The sequence below is a fragment of the Gallus gallus genome, chromosome 1, assembly GCF_016699485.2.
Source record: "Gallus gallus isolate bGalGal1 chromosome 1, bGalGal1.mat.broiler.GRCg7b, whole genome shotgun sequence".
Classification (NCBI taxonomy): Eukaryota; Metazoa; Chordata; class Aves; order Galliformes; family Phasianidae; genus Gallus; species Gallus gallus.
In genome coordinates this window covers 152,834,240-152,853,167 of record NC_052532.1, presented here as the reverse complement: position 1 = coordinate 152,853,167, position 18,928 = coordinate 152,834,240, and positions in this window count along the sequence as shown.

Sequence of the window (18,928 nt, the reverse complement as noted above, 5' to 3'; positions counted from 1 at the left end):
ACAGTTCTAAAGCTGTGACTCTGTGCATTATGTATATCTCAAAAAAGTGTGCATACATATATACAAATAACCTCTTTGCTTGGAAGCAACTCTCAAGTTCCTCCAATGGATGTAAAAGTTTTGTTTGACATTCATGTTATTCAGATAGGCTTTTCATTCTAAACATACATTTGTCATGAAAGAAAATCAACATTAGCTATAATATAAACTTGGCTTACAAACTCTCCCTGTTTTCTGAGATTAAGATCCTTCCTCTGGCTGCATTTATTTTAGGGGTCCAATCAACTTTATATTTGGCTCTCATGCTTCCTAAGGGTGATGAAAATTGTGGAGAGCACATAGCTTATGAAACATCTAGAAAGAGCAGAAACCTTCTCAAATAAGATATTTTGTTACTGTGGCATGCCCAGCCACACCTCTAAGAACACTGGATAAGTGTGACAGACTATCTTAGAAAAATAAACAAACAAACAACAACAACAATAACAACAACAAACAGACAGGAGAGGGAACACCGGTGAGAAAATTTGCAAACAAGATGTGAAAAATCAGTGTGAGGTCTCTCCAGACAAACACTGAAACCATAATTGTTTGCAGAACCTTCTGGGTATGCTTTCCAAAAATTTCAGATTTTTCTAGCATTTGTTCTTTATTTGGTTAGGCCCATTTTCTTACTTGCTGGAGTCTAATATATTTTGCAAGAAACAAATTGTGTCCAGGAAGCCTACCATTTTACTTGGTTTATTGTTTTACTTTGTAAAACATCAGATTGTCCACAATTTCTGAAACACCCAATTCAGTGCAATTCATCCTCAGTTGGCAAGCTCTATTGGCATTACAGGATGATAGAAATAAGGCTGAGAGATACTTTCAGAAGCACTTTTGTATAGCTAGTAGTCTTTGAGGGACTGCTACTCATGAAGCCTGGCTTTTTGCAAGAATTCACTGGAATTCTTCACTGGAAGATGAGGACACCCTAATAAAGAGGCTCTTTACCTGACTAAATAGGAATCAGTTTGCATGCACATGCCGCGTAGCCAGTACCAGGTTTAATATATGCATATTCTCCACCCCCAGACACAGATACTGCACCTCATGCCAGTGCTGGCCTCACAGATTATCTGTTTTGTGAAGTTGTGGAAAAAGTAACTTGGTGACCTGGGTGTATTCACCAATTGTCATAAAAGCTGCTACTCCCAAGTATTATGCCTACTGCTTTGTGCAACTTAAGGCTGAAAGTGAGTGGTTGGAAGAGTCTATAAGAGAGTAACATTTGCAAAGACAACAATGATGATGAAGTTATGCATTTATTTTTGCAACTCTACAGATCCTTATGCTTTTGGAAAAGCACTTGCAAATTGGTCACCAAATGGAATCCTGACCTGGTAGTAATGGATGAACATAAAAATGCTCATCTTGCAATTCCTTCAGATAAGTTTAAGAGAGCATATATGTAGGCAACATGATGCATAATCAGGATCCTTATGTAGGTAGGTATGCATGTTCCACTTCAGAAGTCAAGAGAACAAATCCTGTGATGTGGTTGCTTTGAAGATGTTTCATATTGCTTTTTAGCTGTTTCTCCAAAAAATAGGAGTAATGCCAAGCTTTTTCAAATGGAGGGTGAAGATACACTGTTCTTATTTTGGACTACTTTTCCTTGGCAGAAGGGAAAAAAAAAGGAAGGGTTTCAGGGAGGTGCAGAAAAGCATGAGCACATGAAACAAGACTAACTTCTGGTTAAGTTTTTCAGTCAAGATTTCTTTGTAAAAATAAATTGCTATTTCAACTTTGGGTAGTTCAGCTTTGTGGATGGTCAATTTTTAAGTAAGATTTTGCCATTTTATAATAAAGATTGTTTACTCTGTACTCTAAAGTTACTCCCTACCTTCATTAGAATCTTTACTTCCCCCCACTCCTTCCCAAAAAAGGAAAATTTAATTAAAAATTATCAATGCTATTTTCAAAATGTCTATACTCAGTAAGTACTAGCTCCCTTCTCTATTCTGTGAGAATATTCTCTATGTAGGAAACACATTCTTGCTTTTCATTATCGTCCTGTCACTCCATGTTACCATTGCAACAATATTGCAGTGATTTTTCAACAGGATTTTCACGATTTCATATGCAATCATTCTGTATATGTGGCATGTAATCTTCTTAATGTTTCTTGCTTACTTCATTCTTTTCTAAACATGCTAGTTCCCAAAATATGACTAATTTTAGTAAGTCAGGTAAATCAAAATGAAGGCATCATTGATCTTTCTTTTCATCCTCTTCCGGGGGGCCCCAGCCAAGTCTTCTGCCCTGCGAGATAGCTGCAGTGTTCTAAAAGCTTGTAATCAGCCTCAACTAGCCTGAGTGATTATTTCTCTAAACACCTCCCCACATCCCTGGATGTTTGTACCTTCAAAGGAATTAAGTGGATGAACCTGGGTGGTAAGTAACAAAGGCTTTATTTCAAAAAGACAGTAGCAGGAAGCGGAGAGTAACGATCCCACCTTTCTGCTAAAGAACGTCTCTTGGCCCTGAAATTAGAATGCTGTTAGCAGTGTCTCAGTTCCCAAGTTCAGATACTGAAGTGTGTCTTCTTTGTGTTTGGGACCCACGCCAGACCCCATCCTGATAAACCCTGCACATTGCTCTGGATTTTTTTTTTTTTAATCATATTTGGCACCATCTCTGTCAAAATTTAGCATAAAATTTGACCTAAAGTTTGAACATGATTATCAAGGGCATCTACTACATTAAATATCTTATTATCATGACTTTGTCCCCTTTTCAAACTGGGTCCCATATATTTTATTTCACATCTTAAAATAATATTTTCATGCCATTTATTGAAACTTTTGAACAGTGATCTCAAAGCAATTGACAGACTTCAGAAAATGTGTGCCAAATCCTGCAGTCCTTTGCTTGCAACCGTTCAATGAACAATCAGAATGATTTCAGTAGGATTTCACTTGAGAAAAGAATGAGTAGGCACTGGGTCTGTTAGGGTTGGGGTTGCTGCTGCCAAAGCCATAAACTGGTCATCTTGGAGGAAAGGGTGGGTGCAGTGATGGCAATGAGAGGGAGGGAAATTGAACTTTCTGAACAGCTCTAAGATGTGTCAAAATAGCTGAGCGTGCAACATGGAGAATATGATACCTGTCTTAAATGGAAGAGAACTTCTGTCTATTTACAGAGACTTCACCTGAGATTGCCCAGGGCTAGCAATTTGAATTGGTGGCTACCTGAAACCTGTCCTTACAACCGGCTGCCATTATCTAGTCACATCATGTGCGAAGTGAAAGTTCTCTGCTTTGCACAAATGTGTTCCCATGGTGTGTTAGACTTAGTACAAATTCTCTAAATCCCAGATAGATGGGAACTGAGGCAATTATGCGAAGTTCCACATGTTGTAAAAATAGAATTGCTTAAAAGCATTTGGTATTATTAGACTGGATTTCCCAGAAGAAAGACAGCTCTGAACATAAGATCGCTTTATAATTTTAGGCTTTTAAATCCATCCTCTTGTTACAAATTTCCTGATTCTTTTTCCCCTTTTAATCTCTGTTTCTTCAGTGGAGCTGAACAGACTATTGTGGATATTTCTGTTAGAATTAGCAAATGTATTTCCTGGTTGAGGCAGTCAGTACCTATCCGATTTCATATCTTTAACCAGTTTTCTAACAATGGAACTTAAAACGGATGTAAAAACAAATTGTAGGGGGATGATAGAAGGAGAATGTAGCTCTTTCTCCAAGCCACAGTAATATACATGCAGCAACATCATAAACCTGTCTCAGCGTGGGAGGCTCCATGAACATAGCATGAATCTGTCAAATTCCACTCCCTCTGGTATACTTGGCAACAGTTCAAAATCTTCCAGAGATTGAAAAAAGAATCCTAAAAACATTTTCCATATATTTAAATCAGACAGTACAGTGTGCAGTGATAAGCATTTCATGAGAAAATTAATGGAGGTTTGTTTTCTTCTTTGGTTGTGTTTCACATCCTGCAGGTTTCTTGCTTGTTAAAAACTTGTCTGCTTTATATGAAATGGCTTTGCAACCTTATTGTCACCTGCAAACTGGTGGCTTATCATAGGACTGCTTCCAGACGAAAGAAACAGAGTTGCAATAAAATTTTTATCTATATACGTAGTCAAATACAATTTGCCAGGACTTTGAAAGTCTACATCTGTTCTGCATACAATTTGTATTGCCATTTGTTGCACAGATGTGTAACAAGACAAATACCTGTCCAGGCTTACAAGTGATTCAGAAATTCATATGTTAATCACACTGGTGGAAGGAGGTTAGGGAAAAGACAATAAATCAGACTACAAATGGTTTTACTTGGAAAGGTCTAACAGAACAGGGCTATTTTTATCCTAGGATGCTTTTAATTTGAATAAAAAATGCTTTACCACATGTTCTGCCAGCAGTTCAAAAGGACTGGTAACAAACATTTAATCTTTTTTATTCTGGGATTGGCACTAAGCCCTCATCAAAAAGTGTATGCAGTCAAACAGCTTATCTCCACTGAGCTGTTTCCCTTAATGTGTTCCTAATTATAATCCTATATATTGCTCACTGTGGCCGATTTAACAATATGGCAGTAATTTCTTTACAGGCCTGGATGTTCTTTGAACTGTGAGTACAGAGGGCTAGAACGGAACCAGATCAATGGGATTTGAGTGCAGGGAAATCAAGCCAGATGCAACCTCTGGAGAATGCATTTCCAGCTGTTCTCCAGAAAGGGACTGGAGCAGACAGCTGGTTACTGTACAGCCCCTTTCATACAGTCCTACAGATCTACACTGCAAGATGTAGTCATTCTTATCTTTATTGCATTCTGTAGCTCTGGGGAGAGTCTCACCTGAATTCCACTCAAAGTGTGCTTTTTAACAACTGGGATTTGAGTAATAGCCTGCCCACCCCCTCTTCTTAAGATATGATTAGACTGCTAAAAACTTCTGAAAGGAATATTTGGATCAAGCTTGGGCAAATATTTCCACAGACTGGAAGCTGTAATATAAAGCTGAAAGGAAGTAAAAGTATTTGCGCTATGGTTTTAGCTGTGTTTGTTTGTGGAGGGTTTTGAAATACATAGAGATAGAAAAGTTAAGCTTTTTATTCAAGTGCCTGTAGCCTTAAGGAATTACAATCCTCTCTACCTCCTTTTCTCTATATGAATGCCTGATTCACAAAGAACGTGTATAGCTGTAAAATCACAGAAACCAATTAAACGTAAGTGGTTGTAACTGAAGTTATGTTTATGCCTAAACAATTGTTTGTGTTTCCCAGCTTTTGCTTAGCTCTGAAGCAGTAGTAGATAGTACAGAGAAGAAGGCAGCCTACTAAAGTTTCAGTACCCCTGTGCTTTCAGTAGAGTTTCCTCTTATTGGTCATATTCATTCATTCCTGAACATAATATTCATTTCCTTTAATGTGATGTTTTCCAATTACCCAAATAACAATTGTGTACAGGAGGCCTAAACAAAACAGAATATAGTGCCTGATCTTTAAGGCAAAGCTGATCAGCGAGGCAAACTTCTAAGACCATCCCTGCATAGTTTTCCATCTGGGCAGCCTAGGTCTGTGGATCAGCTTCAAGAGAAAAAGGGGGCATTGTGCAAAACCTTGTTAGTTACCCCCAGATTAGTCTGGAAAGGTTTTGAGCAGGTACAGCCTGCCACAATAGCCCCGAGTCTGGAAATTGGGAAGTGGCATGTTTCAGATGTATATGTTGCTGGCACCAGCTGGAATGAAAAGTGAATGAACTCATTTTTACCACTCCCACAAGATCCAAATACAAAGATTATTTTTTTTAGCCTCTTTCACGTGTTGACAGGTTTATTTACTGAAGCTGTGTAGGGGCATGTGAAAGTACTATTAGAGGTACAACTGCCAGAGCTGCTGGCACTCCAGCTGTGTGTTGTGAAGTGTGGTTGTGCACCCATCCACATCAGTGGCCTCAACAAGGAATAGGCACTGGGCAGCCCAATAGAGGCGGACACAGGTTCATACAGAAAGAACTCCTGGTCCAAAGCCCATTGGAATTGGTAAGGTGATATCTCATGACTGCAGTGGATTTTGGATCTTGCCACTTTTTTTGATTTTTTCCTCTCATGTCTTGTACCTCGTATCCCTTCTCTCTTTAATTTTCCTTCTTTAGACAGGTGGACAATATTCTTGTTTGTCCATGGTGTACATCTCAGTAGGGTGCCAACTTCTTCAGACTGTAAGACATCTCACTGTCCACTACTCCGGTTTTTATATGCTACAGCACTGCTGTCACAAAAGTTTATCCAGATATCAAATCATATTGTATGATGTGGGATATGTGTCTTTTACCATAATTGTGTTTTTTTTTTTTAATATACAGATAAGTCACCAATGGCTTGTTTCAAATGGAAACTGCACCCTTTCAAATGGAAGAATGAATAAGCAATATCTCAGTGAATGTTGATCCTATCACTTCCGTTGGGTTCCCTAAAAAGTGTGCCTGTGACTGCCCTATTTTTCTGCAGATATTCGAATTGTAACTAAAAGAGGATTTCTTGTTTTCTTCAGGTGAATATTTGTGGGACATGTTTTAGCCTTGAGAACAACTTTATATATCTTCTCATTAAAAAGAAAAAAAAAAAAGTAAACAAGCTTTTACATCGCTGACTCAAGCCAAATCCACTTCTATTTGAGCAGAACAGTATTTACTCTTTGCTGATCTGTGATGTGTGAAAGATAAGTTGTCAGTTTTAAACATGCTATTATATGAGGACCAATCCAACAGCCTTCTTGAAGGAACTTCTAAGAATATAGTATTGCTCCTTGTATTACACTTCTAGACTAGGAAGTCTACCTCAGTTTCCCAACTCCACTGAAGAATTTTTTACTTTAGCATTGCCAGGTAGTCAATTTAGGCTGTAAGATTAATTATGCATATGCATAAGTCATAATTTGAAAGAATTCTATACTAATTTCACATCTATAAATTCATGCTTGCTTGCTAGCAATGGCCTCAACCTTCACATTACATACCTTAGCATTCTTTCTTGTTATTCAGCTGTGTACATTACTGTGTTTATGTATAAACTTACATTTCTACTTGTTTAGATTTATTCCAGCTCTCCATCTTTTCCAAAGCTTCTGGTTATGCTGCACAACTTTTACTTCCCATATTGAAACATCATTTTATAGTCTTTTGTATCCTCCATACCAACAAAAAAAATGTTGCATTTTGCAGTCAAAGCCCTCAGGGGCTGGAAAAAACCCAAATGGTAGTCTGCAGAAACAGTATTTCTCAAATGGACTGTTGAGTGTGAACAAATATTTTCTGTTTTTCTTAGGGCACTCTGTTGAAAGCTATTTGGCATTATCCATGTTCCCCACTATGTCTCCTCTCATAGATAGAGGAAAGTTGTCTTAGTTGATATATCTAAGTCTTCAGATCTAAAGAGAGGCATTTGTTTGTCTATTTTTGTCTAGAAGGTTAGCAAACACATACATTCCAGAAGTTCTTTTTTTTGTTGTTGTTTCATGTTTTCCAGAGCAATAAACAACCTAGCTTGTATTCTTAGCAGATCTTCTACATATGAGTTGCTGAATGTTTGAGTCTTTAAGCACTATACACAATTCTTTCCCTATTTCCTTTCCCTTTTCTTACAGCTGTTTTATCCCTCTCACAGAAGTGTCAGAGCAATGTCTACCTTCTCTAAACTTCATTCTCACCTTAGCGCACAGTTCTTTCCCATTCTCCTTTCCCTTCTCTTACAGCTGTTTGTCCCTCTCACAGAAGTGTCAGAACAATGTCCACCTTCTCTAAACTTCATTTTCACCTTAGAGCACAATTCTTTCCCTTTTTCCTTTCCCTTTTCTTACAGCTGTTTTGTCCCTCTCACAGAAGTGTCAGAATAATGTCCACCATCTCTAAACTTCATTCTCACCTTAGAGTTTTTGCTGCCCATCATACTCTATTATTTCGTTAATAGTGATTTGTAGATTCTTCCTGGAGATTTTTTCTCATTTGTTTTGTTGGTTTTCTTTGTTTGTTTGTTTTTCATTGTATTTTACTCTATTTCATTTCATTCCACTTCATTTCATTTCATCTATTTTTTTCCTTTCAGATCTCTGTGATCATCCTGTTTTTAATGGGGACTTGTCCCTTAAATCTGCAAGTCTTTTAGACTCGTATCATATTGTTATGCTTGTTTTGTCCTCCTCTGCCATCATCTCTTAGATAAGGCTAATGTGTTTGTGATTTTCAAATTTCTAGTTACCTTTCTGTTAAAGCCTTCAAATGCTTCAAAACCAGTTGTTGTAAAAATGGGCTGTCTGTTAAATTTCATCTCCTTGAATTGCACTCATGTCTCGGAGATGCAGGATGAATAGTCTGCTTCAGCTTGATCCAGTTATATCCCAGCTTTCCAGAGAGCTGCATGTTTGACAGAAGGTAGTAACTGTTGCACTATTCCAACGTTCACATAGTATATTTTGTTAATTTCTTACTGCTTTATCATGTAGCAGCCATTTGATAATAAACGTCTAGATTCACAAAGGATGAAGCATGTAATTCAAATGCCAGTCAAATATAAAAACTCCTCCTAGTGGCTTATTTGACTTTTGGTTTCATATTATGTGTAAGCTATTAAGTCTTGTCTAGCTACAACACCTTTTGTTATGTGTTGCCGTTAAAAAAAAAAAAATACAACCTTTGAGCAACAATGAATTGAATGCACAATTCAGGGCATCATTACTTCCATCCCTGTTAAAAAGGGACTAATCTTCCATTAAAAACTCATTGCATTTTAAAAAGCATAATGAGCATGGCTATCAAGGACCAGAACTCAGAACTTCCCTTACAAAAGACTGATCTAATAACAAAACAACAAAATAACTAACCATTTCTTTTCTTTATTCTCACTTTGATCTACAAACACTGACTTTTTTGAACAATGCCATAGCTTTAAGAGGAAGAATGTGCTGTGGCCTCATCCTGGCTTACTGTATATAGCCTTTGTGATAGTGGCTAAGACAATCTCCTGGGAAATAAAAAGCAGGAAGTTTTGAAGCCCCTTAGGTAGAATTTTATTCCTGTTTTCTCATTTCCCAGATAAATGCTTTAACTCTTGGTAACTGCCTCCTTCCTCTGCTGTTTTCATATTTGTTAGGTGATTTCATGACATACTGAAGACTTCATCTTTCTCCTCCCACACTTCCTAACAAGGTGACATGAAAGCGAAGAGGCCATTCATTTAGATTAGATTCATTTCAGGTTTAGGCTATATTTATCCCACAGAACATAAGAATTTAACTTTGGAGGTTAGTTTTCTCCAAACTCCATCTATATTCAATAAATCTCCCTGTAGACAGAGTAGAATGGCAAGGCTCCTATTTCAGGTATGTCTCAGCTAAGTGGTTGAAGGCTGACAGATAAATCCAGGCCTGAGGGTTGTTCTCTTAGACCTTTAAGTCCCTAGTTCAAGACTGAACTTAAGCACTTGCTTTAATGCACTTCTACTTGGAAAAGCACGTAAGCACATGCTTGCAGTTAAGCACCTACAACTTAGGGACAGAATTTTACAATAAATCACCTTTTTCATGATTACTGACTCCAACATATTTTTTAAAATAAAAATGACTCCTGCACTTGAATTTTTCTGAAGTGATTTTAAGCCTCCCTATGGTAATAAAGTATTTCCTACTAAGCTAAACCTTATTAGCTTTCTCGGATTTCGATGTTGTATTTCCATCCTCCCTTTCTGGTTTGGAAAATTCCTGAAGTTTATAATTCCATTCACATAAGTTTGGAAACCTGACATTATCTATTGTATTCAGATTACTGCTTACACTTGACAAAATAATCTGGCAGTAGTTGAAAAGATAAACTATATCAGAGTCATTATGGAAAAAACAGTAATATGCACGAACTTTTCCATAGTAATGAAAAATAATGCTTTTGCATATTGGGAAACCCAGCAGATAAATAGGAGAACATTAAGCATTTGGTCTCATTTGGCCTTTCAGTAGAACTACTCAGCCATCTTAGTTAGCATCTTGTAAAATCCATGTTATTTATTTAATGGAAATCTAGCAGTTTTGTTTGGGATACTCTGAAACAGATGATCTGACCATTCTAAAAAAGCATCCACAAGATACAGCAACTGCAGGGATAATTACACATTTAAAAAATGTAAATCCAGGTAGATTTCATCTATTCTCTGAATATAGAGATTCACTAGAGAAGTTGAAAGAAATCACCCAAGTCAAAAGAAGAACTCCACACCAGATGTTTAAAAAGTAAGCGCAATCTTAGCCCTCTGAACTCCAGTGGTTAGAATTTCAACCACTATCATACTCAACAAGAAGCTTGCAGCAAAACAAATCTGCGTCTTTGATCTCCACATCCCTTCAGACCAGAAGCCCAAGGAACTCTCCCTTATCCAGGGCTCTAGCTGCACTTTTCATGGCACAATCCTAGTGTAATAGGGTCCTTCACACTCAGTTCCCCTTTTCTAAAAATGTCACTTGTCTCTGTCTTGTCTTTCCTTCTGTCACACTGTACCTCCTTCCACTCTGTATATTGCATCTCTGTAAAGAGCTTCTGCAGGCTCTTTTTTCAAGCCAGCTGAGAAACTTCTGTATGTAAAGGAAGAGTAAAACTGGAGGGAACATTTAACTGAATGTCTACTTCAAGGGTATGATGACAATTTGGATTATGATAGAAGCAAAACAGAATTCAATCTTTATCTGATAGACTGTCATTGAACCTGAAATTATTTCGCACTGGAAGATGACTACATTTTAAACTATATTGTATCCAGGGACAGTCTTCTGAAGTTGTCATGTTCATCTTCGTGAAAATCTAACTAAATAAGATCAAAATGAAACAGCTGAGGTGGAGGATTTTATAACTGGCGCCAAAACAAATTTATGGAACCAGATTTTTTCCACCTAGATTGTTTCAGTCTAAACAGACTGAAAAGTTTTCCCCCTTGTAAGAGAGAAGCCATTAAATAAGCCGTTTTAATAGCTCAGTCACCCCCAATTTATTTGGTGTCCCTTTGAGATTATCGAGTGAAACAAAAATAGTACCTATAGAAAGTAATGAACACAGAACACACTTTCACACTTTCCAGACTTTCCCTCCATGCTGCTCAGCCTCATTTCCTTATTTTTAATGATAAATAAATTAACATTAATTTTCAGTGTTCACAGCATGCCGTATACATCAACTAGAAAAGAAAAAGAAAAATGATTAGTAAATTCTTTTTTAATGGAATGCAACATGTGCTGCCCCTTCTGTGAACTCAGCGTTCATTCAGGAAATTGATTTGTCAAGATGTAAAATAAGAATGCATCATTTCATCACATTTCTAGAAAATATGGGTCCAATCTTATAAGGTGCAGAGAAGGCTCAACTCCCTTAAAGCTTTTCGATGGAAGCACTTAGCACCTCACAGTAACAGACTGATTTTACATGTCGTTTTAATGATCCCTTTAATAGTTCATTTTGCCATCTAGCAACACTAAACATTACAGCACCTAATGGCCTTGTTGGACCTGGCTCTGAGCCAACTGTATGCTTTGCAAATTATTTGTATCCAACAATCTCAGCTTAAAAATGTTTGTTTTCCCCAGGATGCAGGTGTTGATATAGCTGCATTGTTGGTAGGATTCCTGGATCAAGCTGTAAATCAGAACATGGTGCTGACTGGAGAACAGTGTCCAGGCCTCAGGGTGGATCTCAACAGTCACTCCCCTCCTCCTCTGCAGTGATCCTGTGCAGCCCAGAGCGGTCCAAGAAAAGCAGCTTGAACAGGCAGTATAAGTCTGGAAAACCTTGCTAATATTGATTTTCATACAAGAAGGGTAGATATATCAGGCATGATTTTCAACACCTTAGACAAGTTTCATAGCACTGCAACTGGGCTTTATTGAGACTTTGCTGGCATAAAACTGATGTAACACAACAGATACTATGGCTTTTTGCTACCACTACTCTTTTTTTGCAATATGAAAAACACTGATTAAGGCTGTCACATATAATATTACTTACAAGAACACAGCATGTATCATCCCATCACTATTTTCCAGTACTAATAATTGATCATCTCTGAAACATATTGCATAAAGCTATTCTCTTATTATCTGAGAAATTATGTTCAATGTTTATTTGATATTTTGCACTCTTAGCTTAAACTTTCTCTTTTTTGATGTCTCTCCAATGATATCCATCAATTTATTCTGCTAACAGTAAAGCTTTCAAGTTTGTAGTTTTCTTCTATAGTACTAAGGAAAGAAAATCTATTTTTTAAATCTTCATCACCTTCCTCCTCATCTGTTTGTACATCTTTCTCATGTGGCAATTGGACACTTGCCAAATGCTGGAGTCCTACCCACTATTTCATTTATTCTGGAATTCATTTAGGTTGGAAATGTCTGCAAGCCAGCAGTTACACATGCTATCAGAGTCAGCAAAGTGTGAAAAAGAACAATTATATTGAATGTAGCATTAGAAAATTCACTTGGAATTTCAGAACAAATCCCTACATTATACCTTTCTCTGGTCATTGTTCAAGTAGAAGACATATCTTGTCTTGGAATTAGGATGAGGAAATAATGGATATTTTGTTGTGCAGTTGGTAGCTGGCAACTGCTCTTCTCTCTGGCTGCAGATCCAGACCAAGTGATTGTATCTCTCTGTGTTCCTTGTGTAAACATATGGTGTAAGATCAAGAAAGTTTCACATCAAGAAACCCCAAGATACTGAGAATAATTTTTTTGAGCTTACTTATCATTCTTCATCAAAATATAATGTATCTGAAAACTACTGATTTGTTCTAGATATTAGCAAGCAAAGTACTGCATAATTTGATACACGTTATGTAGGACGCTATCTATTTCATGTGAGTGTGATGAAGAAAAAATTAAATAAGTACAGGAAAATCCTGTGATCTTCACTTTGGCTTAAGATAAGCTAGCTAGCTTCTGCTAGTTAGAAGGGAAATTATCTGCGTCAGTTCCCAGTAAAACCCGAGTAAGGTCCTCAGAACTTGGCTCACAGTAATTCAGAATTTCCTTTTTATTATTAGTCCAGTAATTTCAGGAAGAGCAGCAAGCAGAGACTAGGTGTCTTCTGTGGGATAGTCATGTAATTTTGAGATCAAAGACTGAGCAGTCTTTAAAGACAGGTTTTCAATGCCTTTATAGTACATGCTAGATTCAGAACTTCAAGGCGATATTTTTTTTGTATGTTGCCAGTTACCCAGATAAATATGTAAGACAGGCAAATTTAAAAATATGAAACTGCTGCTTCTTCATTTGTAGTTCTCTACAACTGATAATCTGTCTGTTAAAACAATAATGAGAATTTAAAAAGGCAAACTGGGAATGGAAAGAACCTGGGACAGGGTGCAAAAGTGAACATTCCAGAGGCATCTACAGCTTACACATACATACATAACACCTCAGCTATTAGTCTATGAGGAATGTGCAGCAAGAGCTGACAGGTAATGTTTTATTTCAGAGTAGGTAGTGGTTGGTACAGTGCATTCAGAACAAGGGATGGTGATGGCTGTGGTGTGACTTACACTGTCAGAACAAGGCTGTGGTGTGGCATTTGGCCAGTGGTTGAAGTGAAAACTGAAAAGTGACAACAGTATCCTGCCAAAATCTGGCATTGTCCTACAGGTTTTTCATTTTATTCCAAAGGTCAAAACATATCATATTCAGCCAAATCTGCTTCAAGAAATTCCCATTCAAGGGAAAACACTTCTTGACAAAATAAGTGCTTTGCTGATTTTATTTTATTTTATTTTTTTAACAATTTTCTTTGTACAGAAATGGGCTTGTAAAGTAATGTCTGTGTGCAAAAAGGCAAAATCCTGTGAAAAATGTGGCGCAGTAAATGGATAAATCTTGTAGCTCAGTAATTTGTGTCAATGTTTTACATAGGAGGAAATCCTCTCTGACATATATCTGATAATGGAATCATTTCATATAAGGGTGCTTACTGTATGAGGACTCTACTGTTTGGAGCACCATGCAGTGGAGTACAGTAGGAGCGTAGCACCAGTTTAACACCAAGCATTCAAGGCTAAGCCGTGCTTCTAGTTATTGCATCAGCAGGAGTTAAAGGAGCCTTGTTCTAAAAGTAAAGGCCAGAGAGGCAGTGCAGAGAACTAGCAAACACTGAAGAGAGAGGCTTTCTGCGTAAGTTGGACTGGATTCCCTTTCCACTGTTGTTTTTACATACTGACTAGGGCTTCTTCTGTAGAAAAACACTCTTCAGAAACCACGAGTTTTGAAAATCAGGTCTATTTTTCTGTCTGTCTAGGTTCTTTCACTTAATTAGCTAAGTGCCTCCATCATACTAAGTACCAAATACCTCTCATTATCTCAGTGAGTCATTTGGAGGTTGAGTATTTAATATCATTAATTCATTAGGAATAAATATTAGGACTAAATTTTACATTTGCACAGGAAAATGGAAACTTTTATTAATTTCTGAGGTCCAGGTTGCTTAACTGCATATAAAAATGCTGAAAAGGTTTTAGAAAAATCCTTAAGAGCAAAATAAGCAACAGCTTCCCACTGAGATATGACATTTTGCCTAATAATAAACAGTAACTATTATTTATTTTTAAACAAACAACTGATGATAACCAGGTAGAATAATTTAGCTCTCAGGTAGATTTTCTTCTCCATTTAACATTTCTCCTGAAATGTGAGGGTGTGTGGAGGAACTCTGTTGTATTTTTTCTAGAGAAGGAACTACTGCCTGTACAACAGTTTGGCCAATATCAAAGCAGGGTGAAATGTATCTCCTTCTAAATGCTCAACCAGCTTTGCTGGCCATGCAGGACAAGGCAAAACAAAGGTCTCACTTTCCAACAGTGTCATTCTGGGGGCCATCACCTAATATTATGCTGTTCTGAGGAAACTCTCATTACTGGAACTTCTTTTGTAGGACCTTGAGGGCACCTTGTACCTTCCTCAAGAGTAGGTTATCTGTGACTGCTATGCCTTGGGACTGTTCTGATTTGGACTGTTTATCAGTAATTTTACCAACCACTCATTTTATTTGTCCACAGTCCATGCTTACTCACATTTCTGAGTGAGTGCAAAACATCCTAGAGGGAACTTCTGCCTGTTTTTTGTCACAGGAAAATTCAAGCTCAAGGCTGTAGCTGTGGTACAAAAGGGCAGGGCATGACCATAACCAGGGTTGTTCAACAAAGTCATTTATGCTGTATATGCTTTATGGTAAAGTTGGTGATAGAGCTATATGAGCTCCTTAGTAGAAGGCCTCACTGTCAAATATTCCAGGGTGTAATGAGAACTGTAAGTGAAGGAAATTTGCAGAAGCCTGGCTCAGGGAGCATGCTTTTTGCTAGCCCTCACTTGGACTCTCACTCTTTGCAAATAAGATGTAGATCCTTCATCTTATGTATCTTCTAATATAGATTTTCCTTTCAGTCTGAGCTACAAGTGAAATCACTGAGGATATAGGTGAAGAAAATATCAACTGCAGTTAAGAATTCAGCTACCTTGACTGAATGGAAATTTGGAAAGCATAGAAATCTGTGTGTAGCTTTTCCTCATGTATGTCTTACTGCTTGCTCGGAGTTGTGCCTATATGGGAAAAAAGGGAACTCTTGCCCATTGGCCACGGGAAACACGACAGAGCTCAGACAGTGTGGCACTGTATGGGAGCATGAGGCATGCAGCGTTCCAGTCTGAGCTCTCTTGATTCCCTTCTGACTATGTAAATACCAGTCCCTCAGAAAGGTCTGGTGCCTTCACAGTTCTTCTTCCTACCAAATCTGAGTTCCATTCTTGAGCAAGCCAGAGCAGATAATTTCAGAAAACATTTCATTAAAAATATCTACATTGTGCCTCTAGCAAGCAGCCTTTCATTTTCTTCCAATGAGTGTCTCTAATTTTAATGCTGTGATACCCTACTCTCTTTTCTCCCAGCAGACTTTTGCTCCATTCTGCTATACAAGGTCTATTTCTCATAACTGTGCTTTTACTGTTACTTGAGGGAACTTGACTTCCTTCCTTCCTTCCTTCCTTCCTTCCTTCCTTCCTTCCTTCCTTCCTTCCTTCCTTCCTTCCTTCCTTCCTTCCTTCCTTCCTTCCTTCCTTCCTTCCTTCCTTCCTTCCTTCCTTCCTTCCTTCCTTCCTTCCTTCCTTCCTTCCTTCCTTCCTTCCTTCCTTCCTTCCTTCCTTCCTTCCTTCCTTCCTTCCTTCCTTCCTTCCTTCCTTCCTTCTTTTCATTCATCCATCTCAATTTTGATACATGCCTGTACCATGTTGTGACGACCCTCACTTGATTTCCAGCCCTGCATTGTGGAAGGACTGTGATTTATTTTATCTGTTACATCTATCACATTTGCAGGATGTGATCACATTTGTAGTCAAGGAAAAAAAAAAGCAAACCTGGATTAGAGGTGCTGAAACTCCACCCAAACTTAATTTGAACTCACAGGCCCAGTCTTCCCTATTTATTTAATGCAATGGTTTTCCAATCCATAATGTTAGAGATATACAAGTCAGCAGAAAGTTTGGCAATGGATTTTTGATTAGTATATATTAGAAATGCCAAAAATAAGTGTAGTGAGCCATTGTGCGTAAGTATATTTAATAAAAACTTTTTTTTTTAATCAGAGTTTTATTTATTTACTTATTTATTTATGGGATTTAGTATAAAATTGCTGGTGTATGTTTCCAGGAAAATCCCCAAATTTTGTCTCTTAGCCAGAATCTTTTTGTACTTTTCTTTAAACCAAATCCCTTTTCTTTCATGCAAATGCAAAAATTTGAAAGGAATAAAACCAAATATAAACTCAGTATTTGATAATACATGAAATACTTTTTTTCTCACTTAACATCCCCATCACATTCGTATGTGGTTTCTTACCCTATTGTCCGAAATCTCTCAAGAGTTGAGAGCTGGCTATCTTGTGATCTGGAACAGGAACCAAAAAGTAATGCTCCCAATAAATTACATCTGAAGTGTTTACTGGAAAATTAGCTCCTCTTGGGTACTACAGAACTCTGTAGCCTTGAAGTGCCTGTGTTACAGAGAGTAATTCATTTATCAAAGGTGGTAATCCTAATGAGGATGCGATGTACTACAGTGGTCTGGGAAGATGGGATGTTTTTTTTCTGCTCACTGTGCCTAACAATGCCGAAATGTTTTTTCTCTGTCCATTTACTCTAACAATGTGCCATTCTGTACCTCATAAGCACTTAATTTATTCCAAATCTTGGGCCTGACCTGTAATCCCCCCTCTCCTTACCCATCTGACCCATCTGTGTTTCATTTCCCACTCATCAGCATCCAAAGAGCTAGGCCCAGGCCCTGTTTGGAGCCATTAGACAGAGATTGGCACTGTTCCCTCTTCCTGCACCACATCCTCTGCTGAAAAAAATGACCATCAGATCAGAGAACAGAGCCTGCTTTGTCCCTAGCAACCAAGATCTGGAAGCACTTTCAATCATTTGCACTCTATACCCACTCAAACGCATTAATGTGATCAACATTGGGCCTGTTGTGGGCATTTTTTCCAGCAAATAGCTTGCTAACATTCCAGGCATGTACTTCCCTGAAAACAAGACTGAGACAGGCCCCTGAATATTCAATTGGAAAATCACCAAGAGCAAGAGCTTAGCTTGGCACGGCTGGTGTTGATTCTTAATAAGTGACTTCCTAAAGCTGAGGCATGGGTCTTACAGCTTCAATGACTTGTTTGAAAAATATTTTGTAGGTGCCTCATACCACTTTATTTCCTGTGGTATGCGTCATATTGTGAGCTATTCTGAGCCAGGCTGTTTAAGCACACTAACATTTTTTTCCAAGATTGCGGTGTTTAACTAAAAATGTGCTTATACAAGATGAGCTCATAGCTATTAGTGCTGATGTAGTTTTAACTACTTGGATACCAATAGCCTAAGGCCTAAAACCTGCTGAAAAAGGGGAAAATCTAAGCAAAAAACACCTTTCTCAATCACTTAAGGGCTTTCAAAGATGAAGTAATGGGGAAAATATTTCAAAATTTAGCTTTTGTTGCTATAGGATCTTTGCTGTAGTAAATACCTTTCAGTCTCATTAGAAAGGTTCACAATTCAAAGACTACTGATATGAATAGATAAAGAAGTTTAGGGCATCCAGTTAAAGTCAATATCTTTAAAGTTTCCATCTGTGCTACGCATACTGCATCAAGCAAAAGCAGCTTTGTATGTAGTTCTCTAGAGAAACTGGATGGACTAGGTACATACTAATGTTTTCTTCATTTGAACTGGGTTTTCACTGATACTGCTACCATGACAAGGCAAATTTGACATCTGAAGGGGTACAGAAAAGATTTTTGTCAAGACACTTCATTGCAAGGGAAGGTGATTGGCTGTCACAACACTACTGTTTAGTGATATGCTCTTGTACAGCTCTTCATTCTCCCACGTGAGTGAAGATGGCAGTATTTTGCATGAGACAGTTAAAACGTGAATAGGTGGAATTTTTGGAGCTTACCTTGCTGCTGAAAAAGGGGTTTGAACAAATCTATGGGGTATCTTTACAGAAGACCAAGTGCCTTGTTTCAAAGTCCATTTTAGAGAAAGTGTAGCTGCCTGGAACATATCAAGTTGTGTCTGGTATAAATTATTAAAAAAAATATATAAAAGAAAAAGAAAGAGGTGGATATCTATATGAAAATTTTAGACCTTTTTTTTCACTTTCAAGTCAAAAGCAGCATACGTGCTTTATCTACATCTAGCAATTCCCTATAGAAGAGAGAAAATGAAAACAATAACAAGAAAAAAATTGAAATAATTTACAGTTTTCCAAAATATACTAAGTATGGAGCAATGGGAATGATAAATGCAATGACTTGCAAATAACAGATAATATGATCCTTCTTTTTAGCGCTATTTAA